This window comes from Carcharodon carcharias, chromosome 2, assembly GCF_017639515.1.
Source record: "Carcharodon carcharias isolate sCarCar2 chromosome 2, sCarCar2.pri, whole genome shotgun sequence".
Classification (NCBI taxonomy): Eukaryota; Metazoa; Chordata; class Chondrichthyes; order Lamniformes; family Lamnidae; genus Carcharodon; species Carcharodon carcharias.
Genome location: NC_054468.1, coordinates 13,005,523 through 13,021,691, shown reverse-complemented (window position 1 = coordinate 13,021,691; position 16,169 = coordinate 13,005,523). Strand labels below are relative to the sequence as shown.

The following is a 16,169-nucleotide window of genomic DNA, read 5'->3' as shown; positions in this document are numbered from 1 at the left end:
AGTTCAGGTAGTATGAAAAATATCACTTCAAATGTCTATTGTCCGGTTCAATAATTACAAACGTTTACTAAGTATTGCACAGATACAGGCTGCTGATGGAAGGCATTATTAGGTCGAGTTCAGGGTTAGAACCAATCTCTCCCATAGAGTTCCATCTCTCCCATTGTCTACTGTATACAATTATCGATATATAGACGCTTTCTTAAGCAAATCATAACGGTGTACTGGAACAAAATTATGTGAGGAACGTTATCTATTTCACAACCTGAAGTTACTTGCTTATCCCAGGTTTGATTTCAGAGCTTTCCGCCTTGTGCAAACTATGATTTTTGCCATCGAAGAAATAAATAAGAATCCGGACCTGCTTCCCGATGTTTCGCTAGGCTACACAATTTATGATGATTGTTCTTCGCCCACCATTGCGACGAAAGCAGCCTTAGCTCTTATCAATGGCAAGAGCCAGTCTGTTGATGAAAAATGCAGAGGAAGTCCAATGATTTCTGCTCTAATTGGTGGCGGGTCATCTTCAGAGTCGATAGCAGTAACGAGATTAATTGGTCCTTTCAGAATTCCATTGGTAAGGATGCTTGTTGCGGCAATATAGTATTTTAGATATATTTTTTGTGTACAACAGATGTGGATATGTTTCATATAAATCCAGAAGAAAAACCGATGTAAGCCACCTGCATAAAATTATATAGAATTTACAGCACATAAATAGGTCATTTCACGTCTATCGCGGTGTTTATGACCATATGAGTCTTCTCCACTGTACTGCACCAACATAACCTTTTATGCCTATCTCCCTTATGTACTCAACAAGCTTCCCCTTAAATGCATTTAATATTACATTATAGGTCTCACCAAAATAACAAAGTCTATAATGTTCCATTATGCTTAATTTGGAATTCTTTTCACCAATGTATGAAATCGAAATGACACCGAATGTTATTATGTCGCTGCTGGATCCGGAGTTGGAACTCAACCGAGACTAAGGATCTGCTTGCAGGAGTCATTCCGACTGAACTAATTTGAGACTGCAGTCCTGGCTCCTCTGAAAAACGTCCAGAACATCAGCTGATCTAAAGTTGATGCTGTCACGCAGATATAATTCTGTAATGCCAGTTAACTGAACTTGAGACGTTGAATTGGTGCCGTTGAGTATAATTTTCTCAAATTGTCTGTAAGGCTCACTACAAATTACACATTTAATTAGCCCCCAAAAAGCAAACTGTACAATGATAATATATTGTATGAAGCCAGTTGCAACAAGGAACAATTAAATAACGATAGTGCACTATGTTAACGCACTGCATGATCGGGTAAGGCATTTGGCAAAACGATTTGCGTTAGCATAAACGCGTACGGAATAGCTCTCCCTTCTGTTAACACGTGCCTTAGCATTTCCTTTAAAGGCGCAGAGAAAAAGGGACAGCTTGCAAACTATGATTAAGATGATGAATGTTATTTTGGACCAGGGTTTCTAATATTTGATTAGGACGACAATTGAAGGGCGTGATTGACATTGTATATACATGTAGAAAACCGAAATCTCTAATATAGAACAACTTGTAAGGAATGTTCATAGGCTCCGTTTAACGGGCCTGTTTTTCTGGCTGAAAAGTCTATTGGAGTTGTCACCATAGTCCATATAATGCAATGCCTGTTTAACTGTATTGCAGGTTAGTTACTTTTCCACCTGTGCATGTCTCAGTAACAAAGAAGAATTTCCGACGTTTTATAGGACGATACCGAGTGACTACCATCAGTCCAAATTTTTAGCTCAAATTGTTAAGAAGTTTGGATGGACTTGGATTGGAACGATTAGAATCAACAACGACTACGGAAATTTTGGAATGCAAGCATTCATAGAAACTGTCGAGAAGTTGGGAGTCTGCATTGCTTTCTCCGAATCTTTTTATAGGACTGACCCCAGGGAGAAAATCATTAACATTGTAGAGGTCATTAAGAAAGCAAGCACAAAAGTTATAGTTGCCTTTTCTGCCACGCGGGAAATGCGTATTTTGTTGAAGGAACTTTTACGTCAAAATGTCACTGACATTCAGTGGATCGGAAGTGAAGCCTGGGTTACGTCAGATCTCCTTGCTCCAGAAGAGAATGTTAAAGCTCTAGTGGGAACAATAGGACCGGCAATCCGCCGGTTAGAAATACCAGGGCTGAGAAACTTTCTACTTAACGTTAACCCCTTTCAGGTTCCCGATAACGGTTTAGTGAAAGAGTTTTGGGAAACGGCATTCCGATGTAGTTTGAATTCAGGAAACGTAACAAATCACGCAAACAGTTCGGCTGAAATGCGGCGATGTACAGGAAAGGAACATTTGGAAGAGCTACAGAATGCATATTCTGACCTAGATGTTGACGGGTCTACCTACAATGTATATAAAGCAGTGTATGCTTTAGCCCACGCCTTTCACAATATGTTTGCATGCGAAACTGGTGGAGGGCCATTTGTAAATAACACTTGCGTGCACGTTCCCAATTTCGAACCGTGGCAGGTAAGAAGGCTCATGAATTCCACTCAGAAGTGATGCGTTTACATGAACGAAAAACGCACTTTTAGGGATTAACTAAGTAGGAATTCATATGCAGTTACTTTTGATTACGCAACTTCCGATATCAAAAGCTATCAAAGCAATGTTTTAGGAGCTACATGTCGATGTTGGCATTTCTGTTTGGATGTGCGCAGCCTAATGTTGTCCAATTGTCCTTTCTCTTCTGCACAAGGTATTTCATTACATGCAATCAGTGAATTTCAGAACAAAGAGCGGCGACAACGTTTATTTCGATGAGAATGGAGACCCAGTCGGGACATACGATTTAGTAAACTGGCGAACTAATTCCAAAGGGATTGCACACATTCAGACTATTGGCCATTACGATGGTTCCGGGCGTCCCGGACAAGAAGTTGTGCTAAATGGAAAGTCTATAGTCTGGCGTGGAGGCCAAAGTAAGGTATACTTATGAAGATAATTAGAAACTTCGGTTCTACAGCAACCCTGGACGTATTTATCATATTCCTTATATAATTCCCGCCAACAACGATTAACTTTTACTTCATTAGTGCTTCACTACATTATCGTCTTCTAAACTCTTTAAAACATCCGTGCGGCAATGATCTCCTTACACCAAACGCAACTTCTATCACCTCATTAATTAGAACAGTTTTGCAAATCATGCTTATTGTATCCAAACGGGAACGGGATAAAATGGCGAAGGAGGGGCGTGGTGACTCACCGAACGGGAATTTTATAAAATTCGGCTAAGGAGGGGCGTGGAATACGACACCGATATAACATTTTTTGTCACTGAATTTACTGATGGCCGTGAATTAATCTGAGGTGGGATCACTCAAGCTGTGCTTTGTTCACTCGTTTGGTCCAAGAACTGACACTAACGGCTAAACTTTTACAGAAAACTTGGAAAAATCACAGGATCCCATCGTCTGGCTGAGGACTCGCGTCAACCTTTGTCTTCTATCTCCAGACCTGCTGAGTTTTTCCTGTTAATTCTCCTTTCCGGAACCCTTGATTTTTATTTTTGTTTTAATAGTGACACTTTGCTTCAAGTTGAATAAGTTCATTTTGATGTATTTAGCGATTGTATGTTTGGCCCATAATTGCCAAATACATTATTGGTATTCAAGATGAAATTTCTTCTGTGCTTTTCTCTCCCCCTCGGACTGATAATAATTGACGTTTTCCTTGTCATTTCGTTGTTGCTAATCAGTGGGAGGACTAGCCACTTCCCTTCTAGAATTAGTTTGGAGGAAAAATGTTAAGACATTCTGACAAAACCTTTCAAATCCACATAATACGACCCCAAAGCACTTTTTTAGCCAAATGCCAGTGTATTCACATACTCAGGAATTACATGTTCATTGATGGACAAATTTGACAAGGGCATTAGTGACAATTTTTTTACCGTGTGTTCAAAAGATTGTGCACGACATGATATCCTTTGCAACTCTAACGGAGAAAATTGCTTCAGGTGTGACAAACACCTTCACTCCTGCCCATTATTAAGAGCAATTACTGTCTCACTCGTAACTCTTGTTGTTTCTCTGATTAAAAAGAGGAATGTGATGGAATCTTGCCACTTGGATGAGCCAGCTCCCACAACACTCAAGTACACTATCCAGCTTCAACTCGCTTGATTGGCACCACATCCACAAACATTCACTCCCTCCACCACCAACGCACAGTGGCAGCAATGTGTACGATCTACAAGATGCACTGCAGGAATTCACCAAGGCTCCTCAGACAGCACCTACCAAACTCACGAACTGCTACCATCTAGAAGGACAAGGGCAGCAGATAGATGGGAACATCACCATCTGGAAGTTCCCCTCCAAGCCTCTCACTATCCTGACTATTTCACCGTTCCGTCACTATCATTCGATCAAAATCCTGGAACTCCCCTCCTACCAGCACTGTGGGTGTACCTACACCACGTGGTCTGCAGTGGTTCAAAAAGACAGCTCACCACCATGGATGGGCAATAAATGTTGACCTGGTTAGCAATGCCCACATCCCATGAATGAATATAAAAAAGAAATCTAAATTTTATGCCAATTCCTGACCCCAATATAAACATCTGTATATAAAAAGATCCTAGCCCAAAAGTTATACACATTAAATGGTGGTGGGTTTCTCTGCCCTCTCCGTGAAAACAAGAAGCTGTTTGTCTCATAAGTCACCCTTCCCTCCATAGTAACTCCCTCTCACACTCAATTGATGATGGGATTTTTAAAATTGTTCTCCATTTTCATCCTCACTCCTCTCCAATGTGACCGACCGATCTTTTCCTTCTTGTTCCTTCTAATCTTTTTAAATACTTACCTCCTCCTACCTTCAGCACCACTTTGAACGGAAGGGATGGTCTTCGAAACCATTTGCCCAACTGCACCGCCTCATCTCTATTTTCCCCCTAAGTATTGAGTTTTTAAATATTCCAAGTTGATTCACCCGTTAGTGCCTCGAGCTGGTAAAAAATGCTGCGTTCATCACTAAGGCCTGGGGAGCAAGAGGAATGGGCTTTTGAGCCTCAACACACTCTTTGTATTCGATAAGCCATATCACAATGATTGAACTCGCGCCTGAACCTTCGTCGATTCATTTTTGAGGAGCATCAGCGACCCCTTTAAGAGCCTCATACCTTGACAACTGTCTCCCAGTCTGTGCTAAAGCTGCATCCCCTATTTCCTTCTGCCTATAGAGTTCAGCAGGGTTCGGCAGTGCATTTATCATCTGAGACACCAAAGGACCGAGGTCATAACCCTCATAGTCATCCCCTTTTTGTTTTTACGATTCATCACCCAAGCTTTCTTTCCTCCACCAATCTATGATTACATGCTCCATGTCATAGGACCACAGGCTCATAGAAAAGATACTGCACAGAAGAAGCTATTTGTCTCAGCGTTCCTGTGTCAGCTCACCGCAAGCGCAACTCACCTGGGGTGGAATTTTACGGCAGTTTGATCTTACCTTCCCGCCAAAAATTCCGGCCTGGTCTCACTCTCCCGCCTTTTCCCTGTACTCCTGGGCCTGAATTTTTCCTGCGTCGGGCCGGCTCGGGGGGAGCGTCCGGGGGCGGTCAGGGAGCTGACCGCTGCCCGCGATTAGCTCCGCACTGCGATTTCATGCGGACGAGCCAATTAAGGCCCATCCTGCGTGGATCGTGAGCGGTAGTGCTCAGCGCTGCCTGTGAGGATGGGGAGAGGAGAGGGAGTTGGGTCTAGCGCTCAGTTCGCGCAGAGAGCACTTCAATCTCCCTTAGGCACAGAGCTGCTTCAGAGAGATTGAAACGCTTAAAAAAAAATAAAGACATCAACAATTTAATGAAACATTCCCTCATGTGGCTGCGTCAAATGGGATGGGACATGTTTTTATATTTATGAAAATTAATTTAATTATTTGATAAAACCTTCAGGAAACCTCATCCTCCCGTGGTTAAAGTTTCATGAAAAGTGCGAAGGCTGCTTGGGCTTTCTGCCTGCCCACCAACCTTAAGGTTGGACCTCTTAAGCTTGTAACTCTTTCAAGTACAAACCCGTTTCCATCTGTTTCAGATGAAGTTACATTGTTTCATAGTTTGCCATTGTGAGATTTGAACTCTTGATAATCTTTTAAATGAAAACCAAATCAACAAAATTGGGATAAATCAGGCATAGCCCCTAATTCAGGTCAGCTGTAAAACCAAGAACAAAGTTTAAAGGAAACTTACAAACTTTAAATCAAAATGTGATTAAAGGGGTCAACAAAACACCCCAGTCCCCGCGGTGCCCACTGAGCACGGAAGGCCTTGAGAGTGCCAGCAGACACCGCGTGCTCCTTCTCCAGGGACATCCGGCAGCGAATGTAGCCGCGGAAGAGGGGCAAACAATCGGGCGGGACTCCCCCGTCGATCGCCCGCTGCCTGGACCTGTTAATGGCCAACTTGGCCAGGCCCAGGAGCAGGTTCACGAGGAGGTCCTCCTCCTTCCCGACCCCCTTCCGCACCGGGTGCCCATAGATCAGGAGCGTGGGGCTGAAGTGCAAACAAAACATCAATAAAAGGTTTTTCAAATAACTAAAAAGGGAGTGCAGCCTACAACACCCTACGTATACATGGTCCACGGACTCCACAAGACCGCAAAAAGGGCACGTGTCCTGAGAGTCCGTGAACCTATGCATCCTCTTATTATAAGGGACTGCTTCATGCAACACCCTCCAACCCAGGTCCCCGATAGAAAGGGGGAGGACACCTCCGTAGAGGGCCTCCCATCGGGGGCCTCCGCCGCCGGACGGCAACAAGGCACGCCAGGGCGTGTCCGGTCGACGGACAAGGGCGAGAAAATGGAAGGTGTGCAGCAGCAGTCCGTACAAAAAGCCCCTCTTTGCCGTCCCAAAAGGCACAGAGGGCATGTCCCCGAGGCGGCTCATATTGCGGGGCACCAGCACCCGAGGGAGGGTTCGGGGCTTGGGGCCAATGTGGAATTCCGTCCGAACAGGGGAACGCTCAGACGGAAGACCACCGCGCACCTGGGCCACCTCAAGACCCAAAATAACGTCGGGTCCGAGCACGACCGTTCTCAGGTCTTGGATGGCATCGGCTACGACCTGGACACTCACAGACGCGCGTCGCGCCAACTCCTGCGGGAGCATCCAGCCCAGTCCTCCGCCACCCAGCACGTCCCCGATCCTGGTCACCCCTGCGGCCACAGCCCTCCTCTCCGCCAACCACTGAAAAGGACGGAGGGGCGGATTCCTGAGCAGCGGCTCTCTGACGATAGCCGCTACTCCTGACGGGGGAGAGCTGCGTCGCGAGGCGACCACTTTCCAGACTTTGATCAGGGATAAAAACAAAAAAACTGCGGATGCTGGAAATCCAAAACAAAAACAGAATTACCTGGAAAAACTCAGCAGGTCTGGCAGCATCGGCGGAGAAGAAAAGAGTTGACGTTTCGAGTCCTCATGACCCTTCGAAGGGTCATGAGGACTCGAAACGTCAACTCTTTTCTTCTCCGCCGATGCTGCCAGACCTGCTGAGTTTTTCCAGGTAATTCAGACTTTGATCAGGTCCTGGTAAAAGATGGGCAACGCCTGTAAGGAGCCACCGAGGCCCAGCTGTTCTATAAACAGGAGCTGCACGTCATAATTCAGGCCGTGCACCTGACGGAAGAAATACGTCATCAGGGCACACCATCTAGGAGGAGGCTCGACGTAGAGGTATCGCTGCAGGGTCTGAAGGCGGAAAGTCGCCACCTGTGTGCGTAGGCACACTGGCGCCTGACCACCCTCCCTAAGCGGGAGACTCAGAACCTCGGCAGTGACCCAGTGCAATCTTTTGTCCCAGAAGAAGTCGACTAACAATCTCTGGATTCTTGTGACAAAGTCCGGGGGAGGGGTCAAAGTGACCAGCCGATACCACAACATGGCGGCGATCAGCTGGTTTATGACCAGAACTCGACCTCGGTAAGATAGCACTCGGAGCAGTCCCGTCCAGCGCCGCAGGCGAGTGGTGACTTTCGTCTCCAGTTCCTGCCAGTTTGCCGGCCAGGATTCCTCAGCGGGGCAGAGATGGACCCCCAGGTAGAGGAGGCTGGTCCTGCTCCAGGTGAAAGGCCTGAGCTCCTCGGGTAGGGGATCCATCTGCCACTGACCGACCAGGAGTCCAGAACACTTACCCCAGTTGATCCTGGCAGAAGTAACGGCAGAGTAGACCTCCTGGCACTCGCGCATCCTCCGCAGGTCAGCCGGGTCACTAAACATAAGGAGCACGTCATCGGCGTAAGCCGAAAGGACCACCCCGATGCCCGGCCCGCGCAGAACCAATCCCGACAACCTCCTCCGCAAGAGGCGCAGGAAAGGCTCCACGCAAATAGAATACAACTGGCCAGACAGGGGGCAGCCCTGACGTACCCCTCTCCCAAAGCGAAGGGGCGCCGTCAGGGACCCGTTAACCTTCACTAGACACTCCGCGGCGGTGTACAGAAGTCGGATCTGGGCGACAAAATGCGTCCCGAACCCGAAAGCTCGCAGAGTTCCGAGTAAGTATTCGTGATCCACCCTGTCGAACGGCCTTCTCCTGATCGAGAGACAGGAAGGCGCTCGACAGACCAGCCCTCTGGGAATGGTGGATGATGTCCCGGACCAGATGGATGCTATCATAAATGGTTCGGTCCGGGACGGTGTAGGACTGGTCAGGGTGGATCATGTGGTACAGTACGGTGCTGAGCCGAGAAGACATGGCTCGGGCGAAGATTTTGTAGTCCGTGCTGAGGAGGGAGACCGGGCGCCAGTTTTTTAGAAGGCGGAGATCCCCCTTCTTCGGTAGCAGGGCAATCACGGCCCTGCGCCACGAAAGGAGCATCTCCCCGGTAGCAATGCTCTCCCCCAGGACCCCCGCGAAGTCGCTCCCCAAGACGTCCCAGAACGCCCTGAAGAACTCCACGGTCGGCCCGTCTAGTCCCGGGGTTTTGCCCCTAGAAAGACCGTCGAATGCGCCGGTCAGCTCCCCCAGACTTATAGGGGAGTCGAGCTTTCTGGCGCACTCCGGGCCGACCTGCGGCAGGTCCTCCCACAAAACTCTGCAAGCTTCCTCACTGGACGGATCCGGAGAGAACAGGGCAGTGTAGTAATCTCGGGCAATGGCCCTGATGCCCTCCGGATCCGAGACAAGGGATCCGTCGTCGGCCAGCAGCGTAAAGAGCTGCTTACGGACCCCGTGCCTTTTTTCCAGTGAGTAGAAGAAGGGAGAGCCACGGTCCATCTCCTTAAGGAAAAAGATCCGCGACCTCACGAACGCGCCCCGAGACCCGACCAGTTGCAGGTCCCGCAGCGCGCCCTTCTTCTCATTGTACACCGACCGCAGGACCGGGTCCGCGTCGGGCTGACGGAGACGTGCCTCCAGGTCGAGCACCTCCTTCTCCAACTCCTCGACCCTGGATTTGCGTCTCTTTGTCGACCCCTTCGCGTACTCTTGACAGAAAACTCGGACCTGAGTCTTGCCCACGTCCCACCATAGCCTCAAGGAGGGGAAGCCTCCCCGCTTCCTTCTCCAGCCGGCCCAGAAGCGACGGAATGAGTCCAGGAACCGCTGGTCTTCCAACAACAGGTTATTAAAATGCCAGTACGCGGACCCCGTCCGAGAGCAGAACGAAGTGAGCTCCGCCCACACCAGACGGTGGTCCGTGCACGGAACCTGCTGTATAGAAGCAGCCGGAACGCAGGACACGTACGCCTTCGAAATGTAAAGGCGGTCGAGTCTGGACGCTCCGACTCCAGGTGACACAAAGGTGAACACGCTGGAGTCAGGATGGAGATTTCGCCAGACGTCCACTAAGTCGAAGGACCTGACCAGGTCCCGCAACTTACTCACACCTCGCGTGCAGTGCGGGGTACCGTGACGGTCCCGGACCCCGAGGGTGCAATTAAAATCCCCCCCGAGGACGATGCACTCGCCAGCGTCGATGGAGCCGAGATGAGTGGACACTTCTTCAAAGAAGCTCGCTTGCTGCTGCGTGCCCAGGGGAGCGTACACATTCACAAAGTGAAGCACCGCCCCCCCCAGACGCACAGTCAGGTGCAGCAACCGGCCTGGCACCGGCTCCTTGACCCCCAAGATCTCCGGCTGAAAATGCGGGGCCAACAAGATAGCCACCCCGCCAGAATTGGAGGCCAGGTGACTCATGTAGACCCCCCCTCGCCACTCCAGGAGCCACGTGGCTTCGTCTCCCGGAACGGTATGGGTTTCTTGCAGGAAGCACAACGCATACTTCCCGTCCCTGAGGACCGAGAAGTTCTGGAACCTGCGCTGTGCGGCCCTGCTGCCGCGGATGTTGAGGCTGGCTATAGTCATCTTCGTCAAAGGTACATCAAACCTTCACCTTAAGTCATTAAAAAGAAGAAGAGGACTTTTTAGTCCTTCCTCTCCTTCAGGAGCCCAGCGAGAAACGTTTGGACCCTCCGCCGCACGTTCCTATCCAACTCAGGAGACTTGAGAGCCTTGCGAGTGGACCAGAACACCAGCGGAAAAGAATGCCACCAGTCCAAGGCCAACTGAACCCTGTCTCGGCGACCACGATGACTCGCCAAAAAGTCCCGGAGTTCCCTTGGGGGGATGAGGGGGGAGTCAGTGGAGGGCACCAGGGGATCCACCGCCTCGCTTGAGAGCGACTCAGCGTAATCTCCAGCGCTCACCACGGACACCCCGTCCTCCTCCAGGTCGTCGCCTCCAGCTTCCGACCCCTCCCCCGCATTGAGTACGGGGGCTGATTCGGAGCTGCCAGCTGGCCCAACCTGTACCTCGATCCCACCCCCAGGATCAAGGCCAGAGGGGTCCTCTCTGGTCTCCTCTAAAGGTTTTGGGTCAGAGGGCAGCGGCAGTTCTGATGCCCGCTCTCCTCCCGGCACCGGGTCGTCCGGGGAGCTCAGGACAAGCTCCTGACCCAAAACTAGGACGCCCGGTGCGAAGGTTTGGGAGGGAGCGGGAAGGCCTTCCTTTTCGCCGCCACCCAATGACCCGTTGACATTTTTTAAATTTTGAAAGTTACAGTCCCCCGATGAGCCAGAGGGTACCTCGGGGGTATCGAGGGTCTCTGAGTCGGGCACCACCTCAAGGGAGGTGCCTTCAGTGACCCCCGAGGGGCCCTGTTCAGGGGACTGCAGCAGGTTGACAGGGGTAACAGTGGTGGGAGTCGGTGCAGGGGTTTTGAGTTCCCCCAGAGGACAGGGCGAGATTTTACTTGGTGGAAACGCCACCACCTCTTCATCGGGGGAAGGGACACACCCAACTTCTTCAGTTTGGGCATCACCCACCTCCTCCTCCGAAGCGTGACGTCTCTTCCGGGTCAGGCTGGGGGCTAGGGAGACCTCCATTTCCGAGGCCCCCTCCTCCTTGTCCAGCCCTCCCGGACACTCCACCCTCTGGGTTTTGGGCGTTAGATACCCCGGCTCGGGGTCCCGCGTCTTTTCCCCGCCGGCCCCGGGAGCACGCGCAGAAACGACGCCGGGCCCAGCACTCGGCGCCTTAGCACCCACGGGCCCGGGAGCACACGCGGACACGACGCCGGGGCCGGATGATGCCTTTTCCCCCGAGCCGGTGCTTGCAGGTGTTTGGGGGTTTTGGGGCGTTTCAGGGGCCGCCTGCAGGTTGCGGGTCTTCCTCCGCGCCTTCTTAAGGCGCGGGGGCTTTCCCCCCGCCTCACCGGCAGCCGAGATGGCAGTGGCCGCCGGCGTCGCTTCCCCTTGCGGGGAGGGAGATGGAGTGGTGGCGGGGGGAGGAGGGGCGGTGCCAGCCGTGGCCGCTTGGGTGGGGCTCGTGGCCTTGGAGGCGGGGCAGTTCTTCCTCACGTGCCCCGCCTCCTTACAAGCATGGCACCGCACGCCCTCCACGGTCCAGAAGACCCGATAGGCGGTCCCCTCAAAATTGATAACGAAGGCCCCCTCCAGGCACTCCTCCCGGGCCAAGTGGACAAATACCTGGCGCCGGAAGGAGTACACATGGCGGAGGGCCGAGTCTTTGAGGCCGAGCGGGATTGGTGCAACCCCCGACCTGACCTCCCCCAATTTATTAAGGTGGGGGAGGAGGAGCTCACTGGATAGAATAGGCGGGACGTTCGAAATAATAATTCTCTGGGCGGTGGCCTCAAGGGGGTCCACCGCCAAAAAGTCCCGCCCACAGTGAGTCCTTTTTGCAGGGCGAGGTGCACCGCCCGCTCGGACCTCAAGAAGAATATGGCCTTCCCATACATTTTAGAGGCCGCGACAATGGCTGAGGGGCTGACAACCCCAGCCATAGCCTTTACGCAGGCCTCTATTGTCATTTCAGGGTGAGCATAGCTCTTTACCCGAAGGGCCCTAGTCAGGAGGCGGAATGGTGACAGGGCAGCGGGAGCAGCTGGAGCCGCAGAAGCAACCACCCCCGCATAAGTTTTCTTTTTTTGAGGCCCTGCCACCGGTGACAAAACCGCCTCCACATTAGCCCTCGAGGGCCCGGCCACAGGCGATGGTGAATTGGCCTTAGGGCCAGAGCCACGCCCACCCCGGGAAGGATTGGCCATTTTGTTTTTTTCTTTTTATATTTTTTTTATATATATAGGGAGGAAAGGGGGTGCGGGAGAGAGGTAGAAACAACCTCCCCTCTTTTAGGCAGGAGAGGAGAGGAGGGAGAGGAGTAAAAGACAGGGAGGCACAGGAGGGAAAGAGGTAAATGTCCAGGTGGTTGTCCTCGATGGTGGATGGACGGTGGGTGGGGGCCTGATGTTCTTCAGGCAGGGGGAGGCGATGTCTTCACCAGCTATTGCTGGCCTTACTGGGAAAAGGGCTGGGTTGGGGGGAGGGGTGGCAGAAAGATGGTTTCAGCACACACACACACCCTCCCTCTCTTCCTTCCCCAACTCCTCTGGCAGTCTTCTTGCCTCCCCCTACAAAAATACAGTCCTTAATTGCCCCCACCTTAAACAAAAATACACAGTTCAGACACCCACCTAGGATGTTGTTTTTTAACTCAGTCCTGGCCTCCTGGCCTTCCTGTCCTGTATCAACAGCAGCAACTGTTCTCTTCTCTCCCTCTCTCTCCTTTGGCAGCACTGGAGGAGCAGCAGCAGAAGCAGCAGCAGCACACAGCAGAAGCAACAACCCCAAAGGCAGCAGCAGAAACAGTTGAAACACTGAGGAGCAGCAACACCAACACCACACACCTTCTCTCCTCAGTATCAGGAAACCAACTGAATCCACAATTACCTCCACGAGATCGTTAAGAAAATGAACTCTTGATAATCTTTTAAATGAAAACTAAATCAACAAAATTGGGATAAATCAGGCACAGCCCCTAATTCAGGTCAGCTGTAAAACCAAGAACAAAGTTTAAAGGAAACTTACAAACTTTAAATCAAAATGTGATTAAAGGGGTCAACAAAACACCCCAGTCCCCGCGGTGCCCACCGAGCACGGAAGGCCTCGAGAGTGCCAGCAGACACCGCGTGCTCCTTCTCCAGGGACATCCGGCAGCGAACGTAGCCGCGGAAGAGGGACAAACAATCGGGCGGGACTCCCCCGTCGATCGCCCGCTGCCTGGACCTGTTAATGGCCAACTTGGCCAGGCCCAGGAGCAGGTTCACGAGGAGGTCCTCCTCCTTCCCGACCCCCTTCCGCACCGGGTGCCCATAGATCAGGAGCGTGGGGCTGAAGTGCAAACAAAACATCAATAAAAGATTTTTCAAATAACTAAAAAGGGAGTGCAGCCTACAACACCCTATGTATACATGGTCCACGGACTCCACAAGACCGCAAAAAGGGCACGTGTCCTGAGAGTCCGCGAACCAATGCATCCTCTTATTATAAGGGACTGCTGCATGCAACACCCTCCAACCCAGGTCTCCGATAGAAAGGGGGAGGACACCTCCGTAGAGGGCCTCCCATCGGGGGCTTCCGCCGCCGGACGGCAACAAGGCACGCCAGGGCGTGTCCGGTCGACGGACAAGGGCGAGAAAATGGAAGGTGTGCAGCAGCAGTCCGTACAAAAAGCTCCTCTTTGCCGTGCCAAAAGGCACAGAGGGCATGTCCCCGAGGCGGCTCATATTGCGGGGCACCAGCACCCGAGGGAGGGTTCGGGGCTTGGGGCCAATGTGGAATTCCGTCCGAACAGGGGAACGCTCAGACGGAAGACCACCGCGCACCTGGGCCACCTCAAGACCCAAAATAACGTCGGGTCCGAGCACGACCGTTCTCAGGTCTTGGATGGCATCGGCTGCGACCTGGACACTCACAGACGCGCGTCGCGCCAACTCCTGCGGGAGCATCCAGCCCAGTCCTCCGCCACCCAGCACGTCCCCGATCCTGGTCACCCCTGCGGCCACAGCCCTCCTCTCCGCCAACCACTGAAAAGGACGGAGGGGCGGATTCCTGAGCAGCGGCTCTCTGACGATAGCCGCTACTCCTGACGGGGGAGAGCTGCGTCGCGAGGCGACCACTTTCCAGACTTTGATCAGGTCCTGGTAAAAGACGGGCAACGCCTGCAAGGAGCCACCGAGGCCCAGCTGTTCTATAAACAGGAGCTGCACGTCATAATTCAGGCCGTGCACCTGACGGAAGAAATACGTCATCAGGGCACACCATCTAGGAGGAGGCTCAACGTAGAGGTATCGCTGCAGGGTCTGAAGGCGGAAAGTCGCCACCTGTGTGCGTAGGCACACTAGCGCCTGACCACCCTCCCTAAGCGGGAGACTCAGAACCTCGGCAGCGACCCAGTGCAATCTTTTGTCCCAGAAGAAGTCGACTAACAATCTCTGGATTCTTGTGACAAAGTCCGGGGGAGGGGTCAAAGTGACCAGCCGATACCACAACATGGCGGCGATCAGCTGGTTTATGACCAGAACTCGACCCCGGTAAGATAGCACTCGGAGCAGTCCTGTCCAGCGCCGCAGGCGAGCGGTGACTTTCGTCTCCAGTTCCTGCCAGTTTGCCGGCCAGGATTCCTCAGCGGGGCAGAGATGGACCCCCAGGTAGAGGAGGCTGGTCCTGCTCCAGGTGAAAGGCCTGAGCTCCTCGGGTAGGGGATCCATCTGCCACTGACCGACCAGGAGTCCAGAACACTTACCCCAGTTGATCCTGGCAGAAGAAGCGGCAGAGTAGACCTCCTGGCACTCGCGCATCCTCCGCAGGTCAGCCGGGTCACTAAACATAAGGAGCACGTCATCGGCGTAAGCCGAAAGGACCACCCCGATGCCCGGCCCGCGCAGAACCAATCCCGACAACCTCCTCCGCAAGAGGCGCAGGAAAGGCTCCACGCAAATAGAATACAACTGGCCAGACAGGGGGCAGCCCTGACGTACCCCTCTCCCAAAGCGAAGGGGCGCCGTCAGGGACCCGTTAACCTTCACTAGACACTCCGCGGCAGTGTACAGAAGTCGGATCCGGGCGACAAAATGCGTCCCGAACCCGAAAGCTCGCAGAGTTCCGAGTAAGTATTCGTGATCCACCCTGTCGAACGCCTTCTCCTGATCGAGAGACAGGAAGGCGCTCGACAGACCAGCCCTCTGGGAATGGTGGATGATGTCCCGGACCAGATGGATGTTATCATAAATGGTTCGGTCCGGGACGGTGTAGGACTGGTCAGGGTGGATCATGTGGTCCAGCACGGTGCCGAGCCGAGAAGACATGGCTCGGGTAAAGATTTTGTAGTCCGTGCTGAGGAGGGAGACCGGGCGCCAGTTTTTAAGAAGGCGGAGATCCCCCTTCTTCGGCAGCAGGGCAATCACGGCCCTGCGCCACGAAAGGGGCATCTCCCCGGTAGCAATGCTCTCCCCCAGGACCCCCGCGAAGTCGCTCCCCAAGACGTCCCAGAACGCCCTGAAGAACTCCACGGTCAGCCCGTCTAGTCCCGGGGTTTTGCCCCTAGAAAGACCGTCGAGTGCGCCGGTCAGCTCCCCCAGACTTATAGGGGAGTCGAGCTTTCCGGCGCACTCCGGGCCGACCTGCGGCAGGTCCTCCCACAAAACTCTGCAAGCTTCCTCACTGGACGGATCCGGAGAGAAAAGGGCAGTGTAGTAATCTCGGGCAATGGCCCTGATGCCCTCCGGATCCGAGACAAGTGATCCGTCGTCGGCCAGCAGCGTAAAGAGCTGCTTACGGACCCGTGCCTTTTTTCCAGTGAGTAGAAGAAGGGAG

At 52.5% G+C, this 16,169-nt stretch overlaps 1 pseudogene; it reads left to right on the top strand.

Annotated features, from left to right (window-relative positions):
- Positions 1-16,169, top strand: part of LOC121293783 — a 40,906-nt pseudogene that overhangs the window by 140 nt on the left and 24,597 nt on the right.